The sequence below is a fragment of the Syngnathus typhle genome, linkage group LG4, assembly GCF_033458585.1.
Source record: "Syngnathus typhle isolate RoL2023-S1 ecotype Sweden linkage group LG4, RoL_Styp_1.0, whole genome shotgun sequence".
Taxonomy (NCBI): Eukaryota; Metazoa; Chordata; class Actinopteri; order Syngnathiformes; family Syngnathidae; genus Syngnathus; species Syngnathus typhle.
In genome coordinates, this window is record NC_083741.1 from 5,669,818 (window position 1) to 5,693,342 (window position 23,525).

Below are 23,525 nucleotides of genomic sequence, written 5' to 3' on the forward strand. Positions count from 1 at the left end.
CCTGGTGTCACACCCACCCCCCTTGGTATCGCACTGCGCCCTCCCAGGGGGGCGCACCCCACTGTTTGAGAAACACTGAGTTAGGGGCGGTGTTCCCTCTAAGATGCGCAGCTGCACAATTGCGCACTGTTCGCCCACAAGAAACTCCATGCTGTGCACACAAAAACAAATCTGTTTAACTGATTGATTAATATCTAATGTTAGACGTAATCTAATCCAATTAAGGGAACGAATGATTATCTTTCTGTGCTTTCAGGAATTGAAAGGAGTCCTGCCAACGATATATGGTTCACTTATGCTACATAGCCAATCATAGAATTGACAGTGCTTGAACATGTGTTCTGCCGATCCGTGCCGCGCAGGTTAGCTATCTAACGACAGTGCGGCGGATTCAAGCGAAGCAAATGCTAAATTAGTTAATCGTGGCGAAACGAATGAGCAGCGACACATCCACTGGCCAAGCTAAAATAAATAAGAGGTGCGGCAGTTCTTGTGAGATTGAATGGCTGTCGGAGTGTGTGCAAGTACAAGAGGAAACGGTGAAAATGGGTGAGATTTTTTCGAATGAGAAAAGTCTCCTCTGCAAAACATGTAGTGAAGCCAAAGTGATGGGCGAGTTTACGGAGGGAAAAATATGGAAGGGATGGAAGTTGGATGACCCCAAGCGTCACATTCAGCAGAAATGTCATTTGAAAGCTGTTGGAATTGTACAAAGACTCAAGATGGGACAGGGGATCGGTACATTATTGCGAGAGAGCGCAAAAGACCGACAGAAAAGGAACGAGCTGTCACACAAAACAAAATCCGACCCACCGAGCAAGCTAAAGTTCGCCTTGACAATATTTTATTTATTTATGTATGTAGGTAGGCAGGTAGGTAGGTAGGTAGGTAGGTAGGTAGGTAGGTAGGTATTTATGTATTTATTTATGTAGGTAGGTGGGTAGGTAGGTGTTTGTTTGTTTATTCATTTATTGTTTAATCTGGTGTTGCACAAAGTGGTCCACAGTGTACACAGTGACCTTGTGTGTTTGCACAGACACTTGAAAAATTTGAGGGAACGCCTGGTTAGGGGTAAAAGTAAAAAGGAGAGTCGGTGCTTGAGTGGGTGTTGAGCCTATAGCATAACAGCAGGCAAGTTGAAGTCCCTCTTCTTCACCTCCCACTCTGTGTGACCTGTTGGGAAGATTACAGAGAAGATAATATCTGATGTTAGAAAAAGATGCAGCATACATCCCTTTTAATTATTATTCGAATATTTCCCCACATTTGAAAAAGGAATGATGGAATTGTTCTGATCCTGCTTGGTTATGTCTACATGCATCGACACTATGAACACAAATGGAGCTATTTAGCGAGATACCCACAGCGCTATTTATAGGGCTTTTTAAATTGTTGTGAAATTGTTACCAAATCAGGCTCCCTAAATGCACTGATATACTTCAAACGGGACAACAAAATACTTGGATTTATCTTTCAAAGTTTGTAATATTTGATGTAATTGCCTTCAGCATCCATGTAAACACCACAGATGTAACCAAAGCTACCAATGCTGGTCTTTGATCCCAGTTGCATTGCTTTGATCTGGCTCAGAGTAAAACATGTTTTTTTCCCTGAAGGGCCAACACAACAGGCACTGGCAGCATTAGCAAAGCCAATAACCAGTCCAAGAAATTAATACTAGATGTCTTTGATTTTTGCATCATACCTATTCAGCCCTAAAAAAAAATGAACTACTGCACTTGTATTTATATATTTATATATAGTCCTCCCACACCACATGTCAGAGTAAACATGTTTTTTTCCCTGAAGGGCCAACACAACAGGCATTGGCAGCATTAGCAAAGCCAATAACCAGTCCAAGAAATTAATACTAGATGTCTTCGATTTTTGCAGCAAACCTATTCAGCCCTTAAAAAAACTGTGAATTACTGCACTTGTATTTATATATAGTCCTACCACACCACATGTAGAGATTAATGTCAGGATTTATGTGGTTTATTCTGTTACATTCGCTTTGTACACTTGATTTGACAAAAACACGTCTACAGAAACCAAGAGTCACTGAGCTGATAAATCTGACCTCCAGCACACCTCTGATGACAACAGTTGGATTTTTCTAACTACCACAACTACAAAAAATGTAGTAATTGGCATTGAAGGCACTTAATGCTGGAAGATGGCAAGAAAAAGGCTGCGTAGCAAGTTGTGCTAGATAAATTGCATATCAATGGTAAGCATCAGGAGACTGCTTCATTGGCATCAGCACCTGATGGGAGTGTCGGTAACAGGTTCTCCTTAACATATCTCTGTTAGGTGAGGTGAAAAGTGGTTATGACTATGCTAGTAGTCTGAAAATCTGAACCCTCGTGTGTTAACTTTTTGTGGATGATTGGAAATATTTACCTTGTTTTTCTCTGGTTTGGTTATTTCCTCCCCCAAAAAATCCAAGCAGACAATGTGTCACACTAAACCACATGACACCTGCACCCCAAGCTAGGATTTAGTAGACTAGAAATTCTCATGTGATTGCCTTAAACAACTTTGTTTTACACTTGGTAAAACTAAACACATTAAGTAGTAAAAAATGCATTCTTGATTTCTTACAGTACATACGTATAAACATGTTTAGTTTAAAACAACTATTTTGCATTAGTATAAAATGCAAAAAAATAATGATAATCAGTAAATTTACCGGTCCGTCATAAATCTTCAGCCACCTGTGCAATTTTTTTTCAAGTCGAACGAAACTGCACTTGTCAGTCTGTCACTACTATTTTGAGCACTTCCATCGTCAGTTGCCCCCACCAAAAAGCATAAAAGCCAGAGCGATAATTAGAGAAGGTTTATGTCCAACAGGAGGGGGGGCGATTAATAGAGAACACTTTTTGTCCGATCGTCAAGGGGCACTGAAAAGGGCGATAATATGTATATTTTCCTTATGTTGTATGCAATACCTGCATCTCACTGGTGTTCTTAACGCTGGAACAGCCGCTGTTTTGATCTACCTTTTAATCTAACAGCGGGGTGCGTCAATTGACGTTCCATCGATGCGACACGTTACCGTCGCACATCACATGTTGCGCACGTCATGTTATGTTATCGCGATCGTCTTCTTCGAGCGCGCGCCCCGATAACGTAATTGTGTGAGGATATTGTAGCGGAGTGACGAGTGTAATTGTATCATAGTTTATGGAGACAAACAATTTAAAAGGGACATTCAACGTTCTGTCAATTAGTCATATTTAAACTTGCGCCATGACGTCGGCATGCGGTCGCGGAGGAAAACGTAAGATTTGGGGGGAATTTTTAGCAACATGGGCGATAATTAGAGGTATCAATGATTTTTATTTATGTCATCGCTAACACACAGTGGGTGATTATTAGAATATGGTCGATAATTTGAATAAATACATACTATGGAGCTTTACAGTACACACACATACGCTCATACATTCACATAGCCTACTTGCGCTAGGCTCCTACATTGCCCAAAGTTTGACATACCTTAACCAGAATCTCTTGTTGCATGTAGCCAAAAGGTACAATCCTGGTGCATTAAAGTGCATTCTTAAAATCCCACCAGTTGTCCCAAATCTTCTCAAACATCCCCTGATCTTAAACTCCCAAGAGGGGAAGGAAAAACTCAAAACTCCACCTAGGGGAAATGGGAAACCTTGAGAAGAGACCACAGATGGGAGGGTCCCTCTTCCAGGATGACCAGGCTGCAATGGATGCAGAGAGGACACATAGTACAAACAGTGTAGACAATTCAAAAAAGGTGTGGAGAGCAGGATGTTATTGCAGAGTAATGACTCTGGCTCTAAGAGTGGTGTGAGTTCAGAGCAACAGCCTGGGGGAAGAAGCTGTCTCTGTGTCTGCTGGTTTTGGCGTACAGAGCTCTATAACGCCGTCCGGAGGGGAGTAGTTCAAACAGACTGCAGCCTGGGTGAGAAAGGTCTGTAGAGATGTTCCTTGCACGTTTCCTGGTCCTGGACAGGTACAAGTAATGGATAGATGGGAGGTTGATTCTAAAGATCTTTTCTGCAGTCCTGATTGTCCGTTGCAGTCTGTGCTTGTCTTGTTTGGAGGCCGATCCAAACCAGACAGTGATGGAGGTGCAGAGGACAGACTGGATGATGGCAGTGTAGAAGGTCTTCAGCAGCTCTCACGGCAGGTTGAACTTCTTGAGCTGTCTCAGGAAGTACAGCCTCTGCTGGGCCTTCTTCCAGACAGAGTCTATGTGACCGGTCCCTTTCAGGTCCAGAGAAATTGTGGTTCCCAGGAACTTGAAGGTGTCTGTGGAGAGAATAGTATTACTGTGGATAGTGAGGGGTAAAAGTGGTGAAGGGTCTCGCCTGAAGTCCACTGTCATCTCCACGGTCTTGAGCGGGTTCAGCTCCAGGTGATTTTGGCTACACCAGTGGACCAGCCGCTCCACCTCCTGTCTGTACGCAGTCTCAGGATCAGTCCGATGAGAGTGGTGTCATCTGCATACTTCAGGAGCTTCACAGGAGAGTCATCTGAGGAGAAATCGTTGGTGTAGAGCAGTGCTTCTCAATTATTTTCTGTTACGCCCCCCCCTAGCAAGAAGAAAACTATTCGCGCCCCCCCTCCCCACCGTGACTATCCTAACTTGTCTTGTAAGTCGTAAAATGTTGCACTGTCGCAAACGTGACAGAAGTAACAATGAGAGCGCGCCCCACTATTTGAGAAGCACTGGTGTAGAGAGAGAAGAGCAGTGGGGAGAGGACGCACCCCTGAGGGGCTCCAGTATTGGTGGTCTGGGTGTCAGATGTGATGCCCCCCAGCCTCACACGCTGTCTCCTGTTGGTCAGGAAGCTGACAGGTGGAGGCAGGCACCTTAAGCTGGATGAGCTTCTGTTGGAGGATGTCAGGAGCGATGGTGTTGAACGCCGAGCTGAAGTCCACAAACAGGATCCTGGCGTACGTTCCTGGGGTGTCCAGGTGGTGCAGGATGTAGTGCGGTCCCATGTTGACCGCATCATCCACCGACCTGTTTGCCCGGTAGGCAAACTGGAGGGGGTCAAGCAGGGGGCCCGTGACATCCTTCAGTTGGTTCAGCACTAACCTCTCGAAAGATTTCATGACCACAGATGTCAGTGCGACAGGTCTACAGTCATTCAAACCTGTGATGGCGGGCTTCTTGGCCACTGGAACGATGGTGGAGTTCTTGAAGCACGACGGCACCTAACACAGCTCCAGGGAACGGTTGAAGATTCGTACAAAGGTGGGCGCCAGCTGCTCAACGCAGACTTTCAAGCAGGAAGGTGACACGCCGTCTGGGCCCGGTGCCTTCCTGATCTTTTGTCTCCGGAACATCTGGCACACTTCCTCCTCGCGGATTTGGAGTGTGGGCGTGGCCTCTGCAAGAGAGAGAGTGGGTGACAACGTTGATAGAGGAGTGGGCAGAGCAGTAGTGGGGGGAGGTGAGTATGTAGATTGTGCTGCAGGAGGTCCCGTTGTGTGGGAGGACCGATCAAACCTGCAGTAGAATCTGTTTAGCAAGCCTTGGGGTCTCCACAGGAGGGGTTCGTTTCTTGAAGCCCGTGATGCTCTGCAGACCTTTCCACACTGTTGAGGGATCAGGTTTGGCAGAGAAGTGTCTCTCCAGGCTCTCCCCGTAGCACCTCCTGGCTTTCCTCACCTCTGGGTTCAGTGTGTTTCTGGTCTGCTTGAACAGGTAATAGTCGTCGCTCCTGTAGGCCTGTAGGCGCAGCCTCCTGAGGTTCGGTGTAAACCAAAGTTTGTCGTTGTTGTACATGCAGAAGGTCTTAGTCTGCACACACAGATCCTCACAAAAACTGATGTATGATGTGACAGTGTCAGTGAGTTCATGCAGGTCTGAAGTTGCAGCTTCAAAAACTCCCCAATCGATGCAGTCAAAGCAGGCTTGGAGGTACTGCCTTGACTCCACTGTCCAGTTCCTCACAGTCCTCACCACAGGCTTAGAAGTTTTTAGTTTCTGCCTGTAGGCCGGGATCAGATGAACTAGACCAGGGGTGGGCAAACTTTTTGACTCGCGGGCCGAACTGGGTTCTAAATTTGGACCGGCGGGCCGGACAAGGAGCAGATGGACGTAGGCGTTGTGTGAAGTCATATAAGCGACCTGTAAAGGTCATTGCATAAAAGATCTTGGCCTTTAGTAGGTAGTAAAGCATGGATATTCCAAACAATTTTTTTGAAAACAAATGCATTTATTAACAGCATTAAAAAAATAATAATTCACTAAAAAACTGCTATCAGTGATTCTCATAAAATACGACACTGTTATTATGAATAACAATCTCCATCACTTCAGTGCCTGCAGGTCAGATTAATGAAAGATGTTTATCTTATGAGATCACATCAAACGGCAAACATTCTGACCAAATATATCATCTTGAAGAATCGGTGAAAGCATACATCCAAATAAAGTAATCAAAACAGCAACACGGTGAGGGGTATCTGAAAATCAGAGCAGAGTTTTAACTCGCAAACACCTGGTAACAGAGGTGAGGAAACGGGAAACACCTCCTTAAAGTAAGCCTTAAGAACTTTACAGGTTAAGATTAGTCGCAAATAGGTGGTGCATCAATGTCCTTGAGCATCCTGCATTGTTTGAAAATGAGAATGGTCGCTAGTTTCAATCCCTGCTATGTGTAAAAATCATATTCAAAATGCATTTTTTTACAATAAACTTGAGAGCCTCCCGTTCATTTTCAGTGGGAACAGTGTTGTTGGTCTCCCTTTTTTGCTAGTGCGTCATAGTCTGGAGTAAAATTTGTTGTGGCAATTCTTAGGCGAGATCCGAGGTGTTGGTCCGTTTACCTTGCTCTGTGACGGGTTGATGGTGATGTGGCTGAACGTCACGTCGCGTACGTCGAGCCAAATTGTCCACTCTTTTTTAACATTCGGCACTCACTTCTTTTTTTCGGGCCACTCATTTTAATGGAAGGATTCCAGGGGAAGGTTTGTGGGTGGCTTTAGAGCAAAACTGCATCTGAAAGCTCAGCGCGCGAATTATAAGAATGCTGTCGTCAAAGCCCACGCTCTAAATTCGGGACTGATACGAATAGAGCGAGAGTGCGCCAAGTCCGTACTACGGAGTACGTACACGCACTTGTGAGTGTGCACCGAGCTTTCTGACACGGCTTCCGGTAGTAAATGCGCAGGCGAGCGCTTCGCCATCTACTGGGAAAACGAAGTCATTGCAGGCAAAATGACCAAAAAAAAAAAGTTTAATAATACAATTTGTTCAGGGTTGGCGGGCCGGATTAAACGGTCCCGTGGGCCCTATGTGGCCCGCGGGCCGTAGTTTGCCCACCGCTGAACTAGACAGTGGTCCGAGAGTCCTAAAGCTGCACGAGCCACAGGGTTAGTTATTTGTTGTCCTGCAGAAAATTGAAGAAAATACACCAAAATAATGATTTTGGAAACTTACTGGTCGGCAGAGACCTCCCAAGTGACCTCTTCTAATAGCTTAAGTCCCTGCCAGCATTTTTGACGTCTAATAGACGTTTATTAGACGTCTATATGCTACCCAGACGTCTCGGCTAAAACACGTCTAAAAATGCTTTAAAAGTGTAATAAATACAGACGTCTATGCCATAGACGTCTATAGCAAAGACGTCTATATGTAAAAGTTTTTTAGATGTCTACGGGATAGACGTCTATTAGACCTCTATTAGACGGCTATATGTGAAAGTTTTTTAGACGTTTATTGGGTAGACGTTCGAATGATGGCTAATAGTGATTAGCCCGATTAGCGCTAATAGCTAGTGATCGTTTGAACATCTAGACGTCTATTCAACATTGAGGTTCTCTTCAATACATTTAACCTGTGATCCTTACCTTTGTGTAGTAACTACACTGTAAGGTACACTGTAGTTCCATGATGTTGTGAAAATGCATTTGGTTAGTGATGGTCTAGGGCAGGGGTGGGCAAACATTTTGACTGGCGGGCGGAATTTGGTTCTAAATTTAGACCGGGGGGACAGACCAGGAGCAGATGGATGTAGTGTTTGTGCACCGAGTGTTTACAAAATGACAATAAAGTGTCTATCTATCTATCTATCTATCTATCTATCTATCTATCTATCTATCTATCTATCTATCTATCTATCTATCTATCTATCTATCTATCTATCTATCTATCTATCTATCTATCTATCTATCTATCTATCTAAGTAATAGAAATGACATGTAAAGGCCATTGCATAAAAGATTTGTACTTTTAGTAGGTAGTAAAGCATGGATATTAAAAAGTTTAAAAAATCAGTGATTCTCATTATATACGACACTGTTATTATGAATAATAGTTTGCATCACTTCAGCGCCTGCAGGTCAGATTTATGAAATATGTTTATCTAATGAGGCGAAATCACATCAAACGGCAAACATTCTGACCAAATACATCATCTTGAAGAATCAGTGAAAAAAATACATCTAAATAAAGTAGTAAAGAAATCAATAGTATTGTTTGTCTCCTTTTTTTGCAAGTGCATCATGGTCTGCAGTAAAATTTGTTGTGGTAATTCTTAGGATAAAACCGAGGCGTCGGTCCGTTAACCAAGATCTGACGGGCTGGGTTGACGTTCATGTGGCTGAACGTCTGCTCACACTCGTATGTCGAGCCAAATTGTCCACTCTTTTTTTAAACACTCGGCACTCAGTGTCGACCTTTCTTTTCCTCGGGGCAATCATTTTAATGGAAGGATTACAGGGCAAGGTTTGTGGGTGGCATTATCGTAAAACTGTATCTGAAAGCTCAGAGCGCGAATTACGAGAATGCTGACGTCACAGCCCACACGAAATGCGGCACTGATGGAAATAGAGCGCAGAGTGGGGCCGGGTCCGTACTACTTAATACGTACACGCACTTGAGTGTGCACTGAGCTTTCTGACACGGCTTTCGGGAGTAAATGCGTGGGCGGGCGCTTCCCCATCTATTGGGGAAACATAGTAATTACAAGGAAAATGACCCAAAAAAAAGTTTAATACTACAATTTATACAGGTTTGGCGGGGCGGATTAAACGGCCCCTTGGGCCGGATGTGGCCCGCGGGCCGTAGTTTGCCCATTCTGGTCTAGGGTGTGAAAATTTACATTTTTTAATATAAAATAGGTTCCAGTAACAGTCATTCTTATGTCAGCTGCAGATATAAATACACCTTTTGATATTAAAATTAACCAAAACAATAGTTGAACCTAAATAAAACCAACCACAGATTTTGTCCATCTTTCAGTCGGTCTCTTGCTTTTGGACTGTGACGGAAGAACGGAACAATAGCACCACATTTTTTTAAAATGGGCACAAGATTAGCATCATCCTTTGTCCCGCTAAATGGCCCTGATTTTAGGTGTCCTCATCAGGTTCAGAAAAGAGAAAATTGCTGTGACTCCAGACATTCAACACATTCTACTCCTTTGTAGTCCAGGAGGAGCACAGAGACTACCTGAGGTCTCTATGGTTCCGCAACAACAGTAGATATCATCGACTACAGGATGCGTGTGCACGTGTTTGGCAACACACCATCTCCCGCCGTAGCGATCTACTGCCTCAGGAGAGCGTCAAGAGAAGCAGAATCTGAATTCGGCTCTGATGTTAGAGCATTCATTTACAGCGACTTTTATGTGGACAATGCCCTTAAGTCCTTTGTAACAGAGTCAGAGGCCATCAGTGCGGTGAAGCAGGCACGGAAGATGCTCTCCTACAACCATCTCCAGCTGCACAAGATTACATTAAACAGTGCAGCTTTCATGGCTAAATTCCCCCCTGAGGACCGTGCAAGCAGCATCAAAGAGCTGGACTTTACCACTGATGAGATTCCCATACAGTCTAGCCTGGGAATCACCTGGAACAGTCACAGACACATTCACCTTTAAAGTGCAGAGTGTCGACAAGCCCTACACATGCAGAGGTGTGCTCTCAACCATAAAAGGTATCTTTGACCCACTCGGCTTTCTCTCATCAGTCACCATACAAGGGAGATCATTGCTGAGAGAGTTAACCATGGAAATGGTGCGTGTGACTCACCATTACCTGAACACCCCTAAGCAAAGTGGGAGAGATGGAAGTCCTCCATACAATGCCTTCAAGACATACAGATTCCCTGCTGCTATACATCTCTCCCCACCTCTGCAGTAAGATCGAGAGAGTTGTGTGTGTTCGCGGATGCGTCAACCAAAGCAATTGCAGCGGCTGCCTACCTGAAGGTGACCGACGAAGATGGACACTCTGAAATTGGATTTGTGCTTGGGAAAGCAAAGCTGACACCTTTGAAAGATACTACAATCGCCAGACTCGAACTCTGTGCAGCCATCCTTGCTGTCGAGATAGCTGAGACTGTAGTGAGTAGCATGGACCTGCACATGAACTCTTGTCACTTTCTACTCAGACAGCAAAGTTGTGTTAGGTTACATCAACAATGAACAGAGAAAATATACAGACTGAGAGGGAAGAGATGGGATCGCAGGGTTTAAATAGGACGCCTAACGAGCAGCTGGCAGGTGTGGGTGATCGACTTGATTACCTGGTGAGCAGGCGTGTAACAGCACCTAGGGCAGGCATGTCAAAAGTCCGGCCCGCAGGCCAAATCCGGCCCTCTGTCAGATTTCATACGGCCCGCAGCTTCGGTCTTATAATGTATTATTCATGGCCCGCCTGCACTGTCAAACTGAATAAAAAAAAATCATGAAACTTGAAACTATAATTCCTCCTATTGCCAAAAGGTGGAAGCACCACCCCTCTCCGCTCATTTCTGCCATGGCGACTGCAAAGAAAACAAGGAAAGTTGACAATGAGGACCGTCGCTTTCAAGAGAAATGGGAATTACAATACTTCTTCACTGAAAATCAAGGCAATTGTGTTTGTCTAATTTCTAAAGAGTCGGTTGCCTTGTTTAAGGATTTCAACCTAAAGAGACACTATCAAACTAAACATGCTAACACATACGACAAGCTAACAGGGAGTGACCGCGCTGATGACGTGAAGCAGCTCCAAGCTGAACTGGCATCACAACAGCTATTCTTCACACGGGGCTGAGTCAAAATTAAATGAAAAGTAAATATTACTTAATATTAAATATTACGAAGTGGCCATGTTAATACTGTTGATGTTATGAACCTGTAGACGTGACACAAACTACCGTATTTATCAGACGAAAAGTCGCTCCGGAATATAGGTCGCATTAGCCATAAAATCCACAATAACATGAAAAAAAATATATATATATATATATATTTTTTTATAAGTCGCTCCGGAGTATAAATCGCAGTTTAGGGGAAATTTATTTGACAAAATCCAACACCAAGAATTTTGGTGTTGCATGATGCATGAACGAGCATCAACAGGCTAAACGATAGGTATGCTAATGTGACAAACACAAACAAAGAGCTGAGAATGGGTCTGACGTAACATTCAGAATTATTCAAATAACTATTACATAAATAACACGTTTATAAAACCATCTGTGTCACTCCAATTCATTAAATCCATCGATCGTCCTTTATGTCAACAATGTCGGCCGGGTGCTCGCCGCTGACGGCGGTTGCACTTCAAAATATTCCACAGGCCCATATAAAGATAAATAAATTATATATAAAATAACTATTATATAAGCAATAATTTTATTAAACCATCTGTCGCTCCAAATCATTAAATCCATCGATCTCCCTTTATGTCAACAATGCCAGCCGGGTGCGCGCAAGATGAGAGCGCATGCAATTCAAAATATTCCAGAGGCCCATATAACTATATATAAATTATATATCAAATAACTATTATATAAGCAATAATATTATCAAACCATCTGTGTCACTCCAAATCCTTAAATCCATCGATCAAATTCCTCGTCCTTTGTCAACAACGCCGCGCGTTCACCCTGACGTCAACCTCGTCGTTATTCCACAGATCTAGTATATAACTATATTATAGCGTTAACAAAGTACAAGGAAAGACGTGGGTTTGGTAAACGGCTCTTTATTTAAAAAACAAGAGTTCAACGAGCCAACAACTACTGAACTGTAACGATAAAAATATATACAAGTTGCTACATAAAATAAAATATATCAAATAAGTATAACATAAATACTTCACCGCCACACAGCCTCAAGCACTGGCGTCGACTTCCAGGTGTGTGGCGGCATGGACTTCCATCCCCAGAGGTGGAACTTCCAGCCACGGAGGTTGAAGAGAGCTCCATAGAATAGGACCAGGCGTGCGTAAAAGCCATGTCCGAGCCCCATCCACCGTCGCCAGCCAGCCACCCGGCCGCGCGCCGACCCCCGACTTCCATCCACAGAGGTGAAAGAGAGCTCCGTAGAGTAGGACCGGGCGTGCGTAAAAGCCATGTCCGAGCCCCATCCACCGCCCCCGGACAGCCACCCGGCCGAGCGCCGGCCCCCGACTTCCATCCACGAAGGTGAAAGAGAGCTCCGTAGAGTAGAACCGGGCGTGTGTAAAAGCCATGCTCGTTTTTCAAACCTCCTGTGTCACTCCAAATCATTAAATCCTTCAAATTCTTCGTACTCCGTGTCACTTACAAACAAAGCCGCTAATGATGCCGGTAGTAGGTGGGGCCCTTCGTCATCTTCGTCATCCCGTGATCAATCTTTGTCCTTTATGTAAACAACCGCCGCGCCGCGCTGCTGACGTCACTTGAAATTAAAATTAGAGTAATCCCTTGCTACACAGCGGTTCGTTTATCGCGGTTTCACCTTTTTTTTTTTTTTTTTGAATTTTGGAAATTTGTGAAAACATTCACATATAAGTCGCTCCTCAGTATAAGTCGCCCCCCCAAACTATGAAAAAAACGCAACTTATAGTCCGAAAAATGACAAGAGCAAAATTCACTTGGTTTAATAATAACAGACAACTGTGCATTACTTATAACTCCTGTATAGAATGTTCATTAGGCAAAAGTAATTTTAAACTCATGTAAATTTAAGGTCTTTCATACAGTTTGTTCAATGTTATCTGACTTCAGATATGAATGAAAGGCAGAATTTGTGTTTTTAGAGTTGTTCACATCTGCCTGAGTGGCTTATATTTGGTTATTTTGTCATTTAAAAAATAAAGACAATTGGGACAATGAAATTTGTTTTATAACAATGTGTATTTGCATGAAATTTTTGTAGTTAGAAAATGTCCCAAAAAACTATTGGCCCCCGGGCCCCTTCACTTTATCAAATCTGGCCCTCCTTGCAAAACGTTTGGACACCCCTGATGTAAGCAATCGAATGCAACGCATAAGACATGTAACATTCTCAATGGCATCACAAAGCTGGTGAAAAAATTCCTTAGCGGTGGTCTGGCCATGCATTGAAATTACTGTGAGCAACTCCTCCATCACTTCAAAATTGTCATCAACACCACGGACATTTATTGCCGGCTGGGCAGTGTCTGTGATGTCTGTGGTCTCATCGAGAGTTACTTATATATAAACATTCTGCTTTCACAGTTGATCATATATGTCACTTGACAGGTCAGAAATGCGCTCTGCCACAGTGTTGTCAGAAAGGCTGATGTTGTTAAACTGACCTTTCTTTTCAGGACAAACAATATGTGCAGCCTGCAATATGCACTTTGACAAATTTGCACTTATCGACCGTAAGTGACCCAACCCTCCGTTTAAAGGGTTAAACTCCTCTTCGACCCCGCTGCTGTAACGCAGCCCTCATAGGGCGACGAGAGTTTCCTGGTCGGGGCGGGGAAAGATTCGTCCGAGTCTAACCGCCTCTAAGATGTCAATTCGGATAGAATTCATTTATTCTTTTTAGGACGCCAATCCCTTTAAAGTCACTCTGAAACCAGTGCAGAGTAACCACTCGAGGCCCAGAATCAAGATGACCGCGCCCTTTTTACCAGCGGCTCCTTCCCCTTTTTTGATTTGAAGCATTTGTTATCGCTCGGATAAATCTATCTGTCTTTAGTAAGACCGAAGGGATTCGTTGATTTACTAGAGCGCACTCGCTGCAGGTGAGCTCAAGATAACTACTTCGAACCAGATCTGACAATTCCTGATGTTAAGGATTAAAGCTGTCTTCACTTTAAAAATAATTGAACGGATTGAAAGAATGACTATGATAGGGAAATTAAGAAAATTAAAAATTCTAATTACTGCATATAAAACCATGCTCAACATAGTTAATACGAAATAATTGATAACCAAATTAAGGTTTAAGAAATAATTTAATGAATAAGCAAAAAAAAGAAAAAGAAATACAAGTCGAAATTACATTAATGAATTCCACTCACCCGTCTCAGAACAAAAGAGGAGACAAAAGGTCTAAAATCCTATTTGGTTTAACAAGTCAAGTGATCGGCTCTCCTTTGTTCCAAAATCCGAATTCTGTTTAAAAAAGAAGAATGGTCTGGCCACGAGGAGCTTAGCCAACACCGTGACATTGGCGTCTTCCCCTTTCTGCCCGAAGCGACTGTCTCCTCTGCCTTCCTCGAAGCTTACAATTTGACAAAGTCCAATTCGAAGCTTAAAATTTGACAAAGTCCAATTCGAAGACTCTGGAAATTCATTTTAGTAGATTTTGGTCCAATCTCAAAAAGAATGAAAAATCCATCTTCGTCTAAACGACGTTCTTTACTCCAGGCAGCGTCATGGCCATCGCCCTGACTAGGAAGAACCGCCTCGCTCTGTGTCAGGACAACATATTTATAGGCTTCTGGCATTACCTCATCGGAATTACCTCATTGGCACGTGAGGTGGCCTTTGTGGAAATTTCTGGAAGTTTCGAGAATGTTCCTTAGCTGATCCCTGTCTAGGTCACCTGGAAACCACTGGTTGTCTTGGCAACCGTGCTCAAAGCAGCAACCACTGCGCATGACTGTACTCCGCCACCGGATGCAGCTGTTTCCTGTTTTGCTCGTTCTTTCACGATTAGTCCTTGATGTCTCCTCTCAACTTGATACATTCAGGTATGGATGGAACACCAACGTTAAATACAGGTTGGACAAAACATTCCAACATGCAATAACATATACCGTAATTTTCGGACTATAAGTCGCGTTTTTTTTTCATAGTTTGGGTGGGGGGTCGACTTATACTCAGGAGCGACTTATATACATATATATGTTTTTCTTTTTCACTTTTATGGGCATTTTATGGCTGGTGCGACTTATACTTCGGTGAGACTTATAGTCCGAAAATTACGGTATCTTGTCTAGTAAAGATCAATCTTAACACATAATCATACTTAACCATAATAATGTGTTCTTCTAACTTAAACATATATATTAATATTGCTCAAACTGTTACATCTTAAAATTATGGCATAGCAAACTCATATTCCAAAATTGTGCGTTGCTACGTGTTTGAACAGGGCGTGTCTTCCCAATTGCTAACAATTTAATTAGTTAGATTTGTTAATTTCCATCAGGTGTCAAGCTTTTACACCATCTCCTGGTGAAATTTTGGAACTACTACATGTTTTGGGATAGCCAATGTGCCTGGGCCAAATTCGATACCCAATTTTACACCATCTTGTGCCACCATGCCACTTGACAACTCTTTGACAAATTCACCTTCTGTGAATGGCTTTCCTGCTTTAGGAATCATCTCACTAATGGCGTAGCTAGCTTCGATTGCTGCATTATTCTCCTTGGTTGCTTTCTTAAAGAAATTTTGTTGCCTCAGTAGACATGTTTTAAGACTGGCAACCTGGTTGGCTCTCTCATCTTCCTGGTATTTTTTGTATCCTCAGAATGTCTAGTTGTATAATGGGGTTTCAAATGTTATTCCTTGTGCACCGCAATCTTTTCAGTGCAAATAAGACACGTCGGGTGGTCAACCAATATTGCACTCCCCACTTTTCCTGAAATTGTCTGAGCTCATCACAGACCTTACTCTTGACTGTAGGTTTTGAGAGAGACATCTTTGGGGCTTGTAATATTCTCTTAGAATATGTCCAGACTGCCAGTCCAGTAACGTTAGCCTATCGTATTGGGTATCTACCAAATGTCTTGTCCTGATTGGTCCGTAGCATCAGGACTACGCAGCACGTAGTGACGTAGCCGGATGTTGGAAGCATACGCCTTCCTGAATGCAGCATGTTTTCCTGCTCCCGCAATCTTCATTAAAAGATTAGTTTTGGATGTCGTCGTCCTTATACATTTTGTACCTTGCGTGAGTACAAAACACTACAGGGCTATGTAATATGTGATTCCACTTGGAGTAGGTCTCAGGTTTAACTTTAACTTTCAGTTGCGCGGGGCTGTGGCGCATGCGCACTTTCGCTCTCCGATTGCCCTCCGAGCGGCTTCACGGCTTCTCCTCCGTGCAGCTGACTGGAGGAATACATGAATAAGTGAGCGAGGCACTGGACAGTCCGGCCGATCTTCTGCCCTCCAGAGCCATATACTTCCCAATGATTGGTTCATTCAGCTCTGCACACAACAAGTGTCATTCATATCAATCTTGCGGGCCGCACTAACGTGAAGCTTTCATATTAAGACGGGGCCGCAAATTATCGTCCCGGGGGTCGCAGTTGGTCCGCGAGTCTGACACCAGTGGTCTAGTCTATTTGAAAATAAATTTATAATTAAATAGCAATACATTTAGAGCAGGGTCAAAGAGATCTCTTGTGGATGCTAAACAGTACCATACTGAATCAAATGGACTAAATTAAGAAGGACACGGTTGAGCATTTATAACACAATGACAATAGGGAGGGGTGGCACAGTGGTTGGTTACCATGTCCACCTCACAGTGCAGAGGTTGTTGTTGTTTGATTCCCGCTCCAGCCTTCCTATATGGAGCTAGCATGTTCTCCCCATGCCTGGGTGGATTTCAAAGTCAAAAAAGTCAAAGTCAGCTTTATTCTCAATCTCTTCACGTCAAGACACACAAAGAAACCGAAATTACGTTTTCTCTATCCCACGCTGACGAGACATATTACACGATAGACATACAAGTAAACGACACAATATAAAAACAAGAAGGCATAAACAATAAATAATAAGAATGATGAATAAATAATAAATAATAAATAAACAGATAACACAATAAATAAGAGGAGCAAAACGAAGCCAGTGTGCCTACAGCAGACAGTAAGCGTAGCGCAAAAGTACAGGACGCTACACAGAAAGGGGAAGCGAGTTCAGGATCCTAACAGCCTGGAGTATGAAGCTGGTGTTGAGTCTGGTGGTGCGGGAATGCAGGCTCCGATACCTCTTCCCAGAGGGCAGAAGCTCAAACAAAGAGTGAGCGGGGTGACTCACGTCACTCACAATCGTGGTCGCCTTGCGGGTGAGATGGGAGATGTAAATGTATTTCAAGGAGGGGAGTGAAGCACCAATAATCTTACCAGCTGTGTTCACTATGCGCTGCAGGGCCTTCAAGTTGTAGTCAGTGCAGCCGCCACCCCAAACAGCAATACAGCTGGAGAGGACGCTCTCAATGGTGCCACGGTAAAATGTAGTCATGACGCCCGGAGGAGCGCTCGCTCGCCTGAGTTTCCGCAGGAAGTACAGGCGGCGCTGGGCCTTCTTCGCCAGTGATGCGGTGTTGGTGCACCAGGAGAGATCCTCACTGATGTGCACCCCCAGGAACCTGGCGCTGCTCACTCTCTCCACCACAGCACCGTCGATGGACAGCGGCAGGTGTTGGGTGTGACCCTTCCGGAAGTCAACAACAACCTCCTTGGTCTTGGCGACGTTCAGCAGGAGGTTGTTGTCCCTGCACCACCTGGTCAGAAGGTCAACCTCCAGCCTGTACTGAGTCTCGTCTCCCTTGGTGATGAGACCCACCAGAGTCGTGTCGTCAGCAAACTTCACTATACGGTTGTCGCTGTAGGTTGCAGTGCAGTCATGCATCAGGAGGGTGAAGAGCAGCGGACTGAGCACGCAGCCTTGGGGGGGCCCCCGTGCTCAGCGTGATGCTGGCGGAGATTTTTTCGCCAACACGTACTACCTGTGGCCTCTGACAGAGGAAGTCCAGTAGCCAGTTGCAGAGATAGGTACTGAGGCCCAGCTTGTCAAGTTTGCTGATGAGACGTTGTGGCACAATGGTGTTGAAGGCAGGGCTGAAGTCCACAAACAGCAATCTCACATACGAGTCCCTTCTCTCCAGGTGGGTGAGGGCCGAGTGGAGGGCAGAGCAGATGGCATCCTCAGTGGACCGCTTGGCTCGGTACGCAAACTGGAAGGGGTCAATGGTGGGGGGGAGAACGGAACGGATGTGCTCCATGACAAGCCGCTCAAAGCACTTCATGATGATGGGCGTAAGTGCCACGGGGCGGTACTCATTGAAGCAGGACGGAGCAGGTTTCTTCGGCACAGGTACGATGGTGGCAGCTTTGAAACACGATGAGACGATGGCCTGCTGCAGGGAAGTGTTAAAGATGTCTGTGAAGACAGCTCACCAGCGCAGTCCTTCAGCGCTCGACCCGGGATGTTGTCAGGGCCCGCCGCCTTACGGATGTTGCTAGCGGCAAGCATCCTCCTCACGCTGTCGGCGGAGAGGCACAGGGGCAGCAGAGCATCCTGCTCTCGACGCTTCATCTTTGAATTGTCTATATTATTTGTACTATGTGTCCTCTCTGCATCCATTGCAGCCTGGTCATCCTGGAAGACGGATCCTCCCATCTGTGGTCTCTTCTCAAGGTTTCTCATTTCCCCTAGTAGGAGTTTTGAGTGTTTCCTTGCTCTCCTGGGAGTTTAAGATCAGGGGATGTTTGAGAATAATTGTCAATTTTTGCACATGTCGTCCTGAATGTTGTTAGCTACCTAAATGTTGTACAGAGAACGAGATGTACCGGAGTCAAATTCCTTGTTTGGCATGCTCAAACTTGGCAAATGAAAATTGATTTGATATCAGATTTTTAATCCAAACGAAATAATTTTCCATTTTATCATACACAACAAATTACTTCATAATCAAGTCAAGTCAAGTCAAGTTTATTTGTATAGCCCTAAATCACAAGCAGTCTCAAAGGGCTTCACATAGACAGAAATTGACAATTATTCTCAAAGCATCCCCTGATCTTAAGCTCCCAAAAGGGCAAGGAAAAACCCCTACCGGGGGAAAATGAGAAACCTTGAGAAGGGACCACAGATGGAAAGATCCCCCTTTCAGGATCACCAGGTTGAAATGGATGCAGAGAGGGCACAAATGATACAACATGAAAGTCAATGAAATAAAAAGTGGATGTCCATGTCAGAGCAGAAGGCTGCCGAAGGAGCCCTCAATTGTCCTGGCAGTGTCTTCGAGGAGGTTGAGCTGCAGTTCCCCCATCCTGAATTGGCCCACGAGAATCCAGATAGCCGCTGTCAGCATGGGTGCCACCTAACCACCTCCCCGGCCGGGGAGGGGGTGGAGAGGGAAAGAAAACAAACTCCAGCCGAATCGGCCACTACAGGTTAGTTAAAGGCCATGTCATAGAAATGTGTCTTTAAACGCGTCTTAAATGTTTCTACTGAGGTAGCAGTCCTAATATCCATTGGTAGGGCATTCCAAAGCTCTGGAGCCCGAATAGAAAATGCTCTAGAGCCTGCAGACATTTTCTTGGCCCTCGGTGTCGCTAAAAGGGTAGCGTTTTGCGAACGAAGGTTACGAGACGGAACATAAGGAACAACTAGGTCGACGAGATATGAAGGCGCTAAGCCATGCAGTGATTTATAGGTTAATAGAAGAACCTTGAAGTCACATCTTAAATGGACCGGGAGCCAATATAAGTTGGCTAGTATTGGGGTAATGTGATCAAATTTTCTTGTCCGAGAGAGCAGCCTTGCAGCAGCATTTTGTACTAACTGTAGACTTTTGATGCGGGACTTAGGAAGACCCGAAAATAGTACATTACAGTAGTCCAGGCGCGACGTGACGAACGCATGTATAATAGTTTCCGCATCACCGGTCGAGAGGATCGGACGAATCTTTGCAATATTACGAAGGTGAAAAAACGCAATTCTGGTTATATTCTTAATGTGCTTTTGAAAGGAGAGAGTTTGGTCAAATATTACCCCGAGATTAGTTACAGTATCGCTTTGAGTGATAGTACGGTTATCTATAGTTACAGCGGTTTCCTTGAATAAGTGTTGATAACGAGTTGGACCAATTATCAACATCTCAGTTTTATCTGGGTTAAGACGAAGGAAGTTGAGAGACATCCATTGCTTGATCTCCGCAAGGCACACCTCAAGATTACAACAATCCCGCGGATCTGTCATCGATAACGGCATATATAATTGGGTGTCATCCGCATAGCATTGAAAACTAATATTATATTTACATATTATGTCCCCAAGCGGAATCATATAAATATTAAAAAGAATTGGTCCGAGAACCGATCCCTGTGGGACACCACACGTAACATTATAGAGCTCCGAGGACACATTACCATGGACCACTCAGTGCGTCCTGTTTGATAGATAGGAATGGAACCAGCCTAGTGCTGACCCTGAAATACCAACACAACTTTTAAGACGCCCTAATAAAATATCGAAGTCTACAGTGTCGAAGGCAGCACTAAGATCGAGTAGTAACAGTACAGACGAAGTGTTTGAATCCGTAGCTATGAGGAGATCGTTAGTCTCTTTAGCAAGTGCTGTCTCAGTGGAATGATTAGCTCTAAAACCAGACTGAAAAGTGTTATTGGCGACCATGTAATCAGTAAGCTGCTGCGCTACTACTTTTTCAAGAAGTTTTGCTATGAATGGGAGGTTTGAAACTGGCCTATACATACGGAGACAGTCCGGGTCAAGATTTGGTCGCTTAAGTAACGGTTTAATGATAGCGGTTTCCTAAAAATTTGAGATAATTCTTTAAGTAGTTTAGCTGGATGAGGGTCGAGAAAACATGTTGTTTGTTTAGCCGCACTAACCAATTGTGTAAGCCTTTCAAGAGACACGCTTTTAAAAGTTGAGAGGGTTGTTGCATGATCATCAGCGTTGGTAAACGGCGGGCTCGACCGAGCGATTGGAATGGTATTCTTGATCTCATCCCTAATGGATTCAATCTTTTGAGCAAAAAATTTCATGAACAGCTGAGTGGAAGGAACTATCGGGGGTCGGGTGGCGCAGAGTCAGCTTTGCCACTGTATCAAATAGGTGTTTCGGATTGTTTTTATTGAGATTAATAACTTGCGAAAAATACCGAGTTTTTGCTAAGATAAGCGCATCTTTATATTTCAGGAGGCTATCCTGCCATGCCTGATGGAAAACCTCAAGTTTGGTTAGACGCCATCTGCGCTCATGCTTTCTACATAATTGCTTAAGCGTACGTGTTTCATCTGTGAACCACGGAGTAGGCACTCTACGGCGAGTTTTCAGACGTAACGGCGCCACAGAGTCAATGGCATTTAACAATGTCGCATTGAATTCATTCACAAAATAATCCATAGTCTTAGTTTAATAGTTGTTTGCGATCACTGCGAGTGTGCAGCGCAGATGCGTAGTAGTGTGAAGAGTTAATACGAAGTAGACAGTTCTCTCCAGTAGTCCGTGGTTTTTTTTTTTTTTTTGCCTTTCCCTATGCAGCATCTCTGATTTTAGCGGCGCCTTAGAGTGTGGACATTTGAATGAGGAAGTGTCTGTGTCACTGATTATCTTGCAAATGGACACTTGTGTGCACGTGAACTGGGAAGGGACGGAGGAGACACGCTCGCAACCGATCATGAGCGCTGGGTCATGTGCGCGTTCCCGTTAGGACGAGTGTCATTTCTGTGGCTCGCTCTGGGGCGTGCAGGTTCCCGCGACAGTGCCAGCGGGCCACTTATTATTGATTTGATACAATGCTTTGGGCCAGTTTAAATTTAGACACGGGGCGCATTTGGCCCGAGGGCTGGACTTTGGACATGTCTGCTGTAAATTGTCCATAGATGTGATTGTAACTGTTTATCTGTATGCACTTCAATTGGCTGGCGAGTAGTTAAGGGTCTACCCCACCAAAGACCGCTGGGACAGGCTCCAGCACACCTGTGACAGGCTCCAGCACACCTGTGACACTCATGAGGATAAGCTCTTCGGAAGATGAATGAATGAATGAATAAATGGATAATACTTTTTGCACCCCCCCACCCAAGTATTCCAAAAATACTGTTGAATCTCCAATACAGGTGTACATTTTTCATGTAGCTTCACTGAAACATGATTATACCACCCTTCACACACACGCACGCACGCACACGCACACACGCACACACGCACACACACACACACACACAAAGTCAGTTGGGTAGGTAATATGTTTTAGCATTAAAAAAAATTGTTTAAATCGAGTCAAGAATTTATTTAACTTTTTGTGGTTTTGAGCTTACCAATGGGTATTTTACATGTGGTCACACTCTACCACATAAGTAGATTGAAAATGTATCCGTATTAGGCACAAATAACCTTTAGTACGGTGTTAATATTTGAAGAGCACTCAGTAGCTATTTTGACTTACACTTGTGCTGTTATATATAAAAGCAATCTCTGAAAGCCCTGTACCTCCCACATAAACGAGCAATCTTTTGCTACACATTGAAAGTGCTCTCTGCTTTTTTTCTTGTTTCAAGGTACTCTTTTTTGAACCCAATCATAAATGTACTGTTGCATGACTCTACTATCTACACAATCATGAGTTACCAGCTGGTTTTATAATCTTTAATAACAATAGCTGCCTAAAATATGAAAGTTTGTCAATAAAGATGAATTCATACTTAAATTAAAACAGTCATTTTTAAGTTTCTGCTGTCAATTTTATTTACAGTGACCCAGTGAGAGTGTAATAATTGAATAATGTTGTGGAATATGAGATAAACATCATAATAATACTGCACAACATTTATATTGTGCTTTTTTGGAAACACAAAGACAACTTACGCCACTATTTGATACAGTAGCCACAGCTTGGCACAGACATTATGTAAGGAATAAGGACATAACAGCTGAAGTGCAGTGAAGAAAAACAGGCCAACGCTTGGAGGATACATGTAATGTTAATTCACACAAGAGTGCATGCTTCCATAGCTTAAATCAGTGCTTCTCAATAAATTTCTGTGATACCCCCCTAGGAAGAAGAAAAGATTTCGCCCCCCCCATGTTATTAACATTAAAGAAAACAAAATATAAATAAAAAGAAAGATCAACTTACAATAAAAGAATAACTACTATTAATAACATTGTTTTTTAGTCTGTCACAGAACAGATTCAATGTGCATCACTTTGCCTGAAATTAAAAATAATTTATAATTATTTAAACTATAAACATTCATGCCATTTTATGCTGGAAAAAACAATAAAATAATAATAAACATACATAATATTAAATTAAATAACAGCAATAAACGATATTCAAGCCAAAGTAATCAGCAACATTAGTTCAGGTGTAACGACTCGTCCCCGATCATGTCCGTGGTTTCTGTCCGTGTGTTCGCCCCTCCCCTCCTGTGTGCCCATGATTAGTGTGATCATTCTCACCTGCCTCTTGTTAGCTGTCTTGTATTTAAGTCCTGTCTGTGTGTCACTCCCTGTCGGATCATTGTTAATGTCATGATGTATTTTCGGTTCCTGTTGTCTTGTTGCTGTCATTGGTA

At 43.7% G+C, this 23,525-nt stretch overlaps 1 long non-coding RNA gene across 6 annotated transcripts; it reads right to left on the reverse strand.

Annotated features, from left to right (window-relative positions):
- Positions 1 to 909: 909 nt before the first annotated feature.
- LOC133153183 (uncharacterized) lies at positions 910 to 23,022 on the reverse strand. Of its 6 annotated transcripts, XR_009714267.1 has the most exons (4): positions 14,257 to 23,022; positions 5,666 to 5,741; positions 4,756 to 5,592; positions 1,899 to 4,520 (listed from the first exon to the last, which is right to left on the reverse strand). It is a non-coding gene; the product is annotated as an uncharacterized LOC133153183 (long non-coding RNA). The 6 variants fall into 6 exon arrangements; XR_009714266.1 differs by lacking the exon at positions 14,257 to 23,022 and adding an exon at positions 910 to 1,173 and having other exon boundaries at positions 3,505 to 4,520; positions 4,756 to 14,234; XR_009714263.1 differs by having other exon boundaries at positions 1,900 to 4,520; positions 4,756 to 5,741.
- Positions 23,023 to 23,525: the final 503 nt, after the last annotated feature.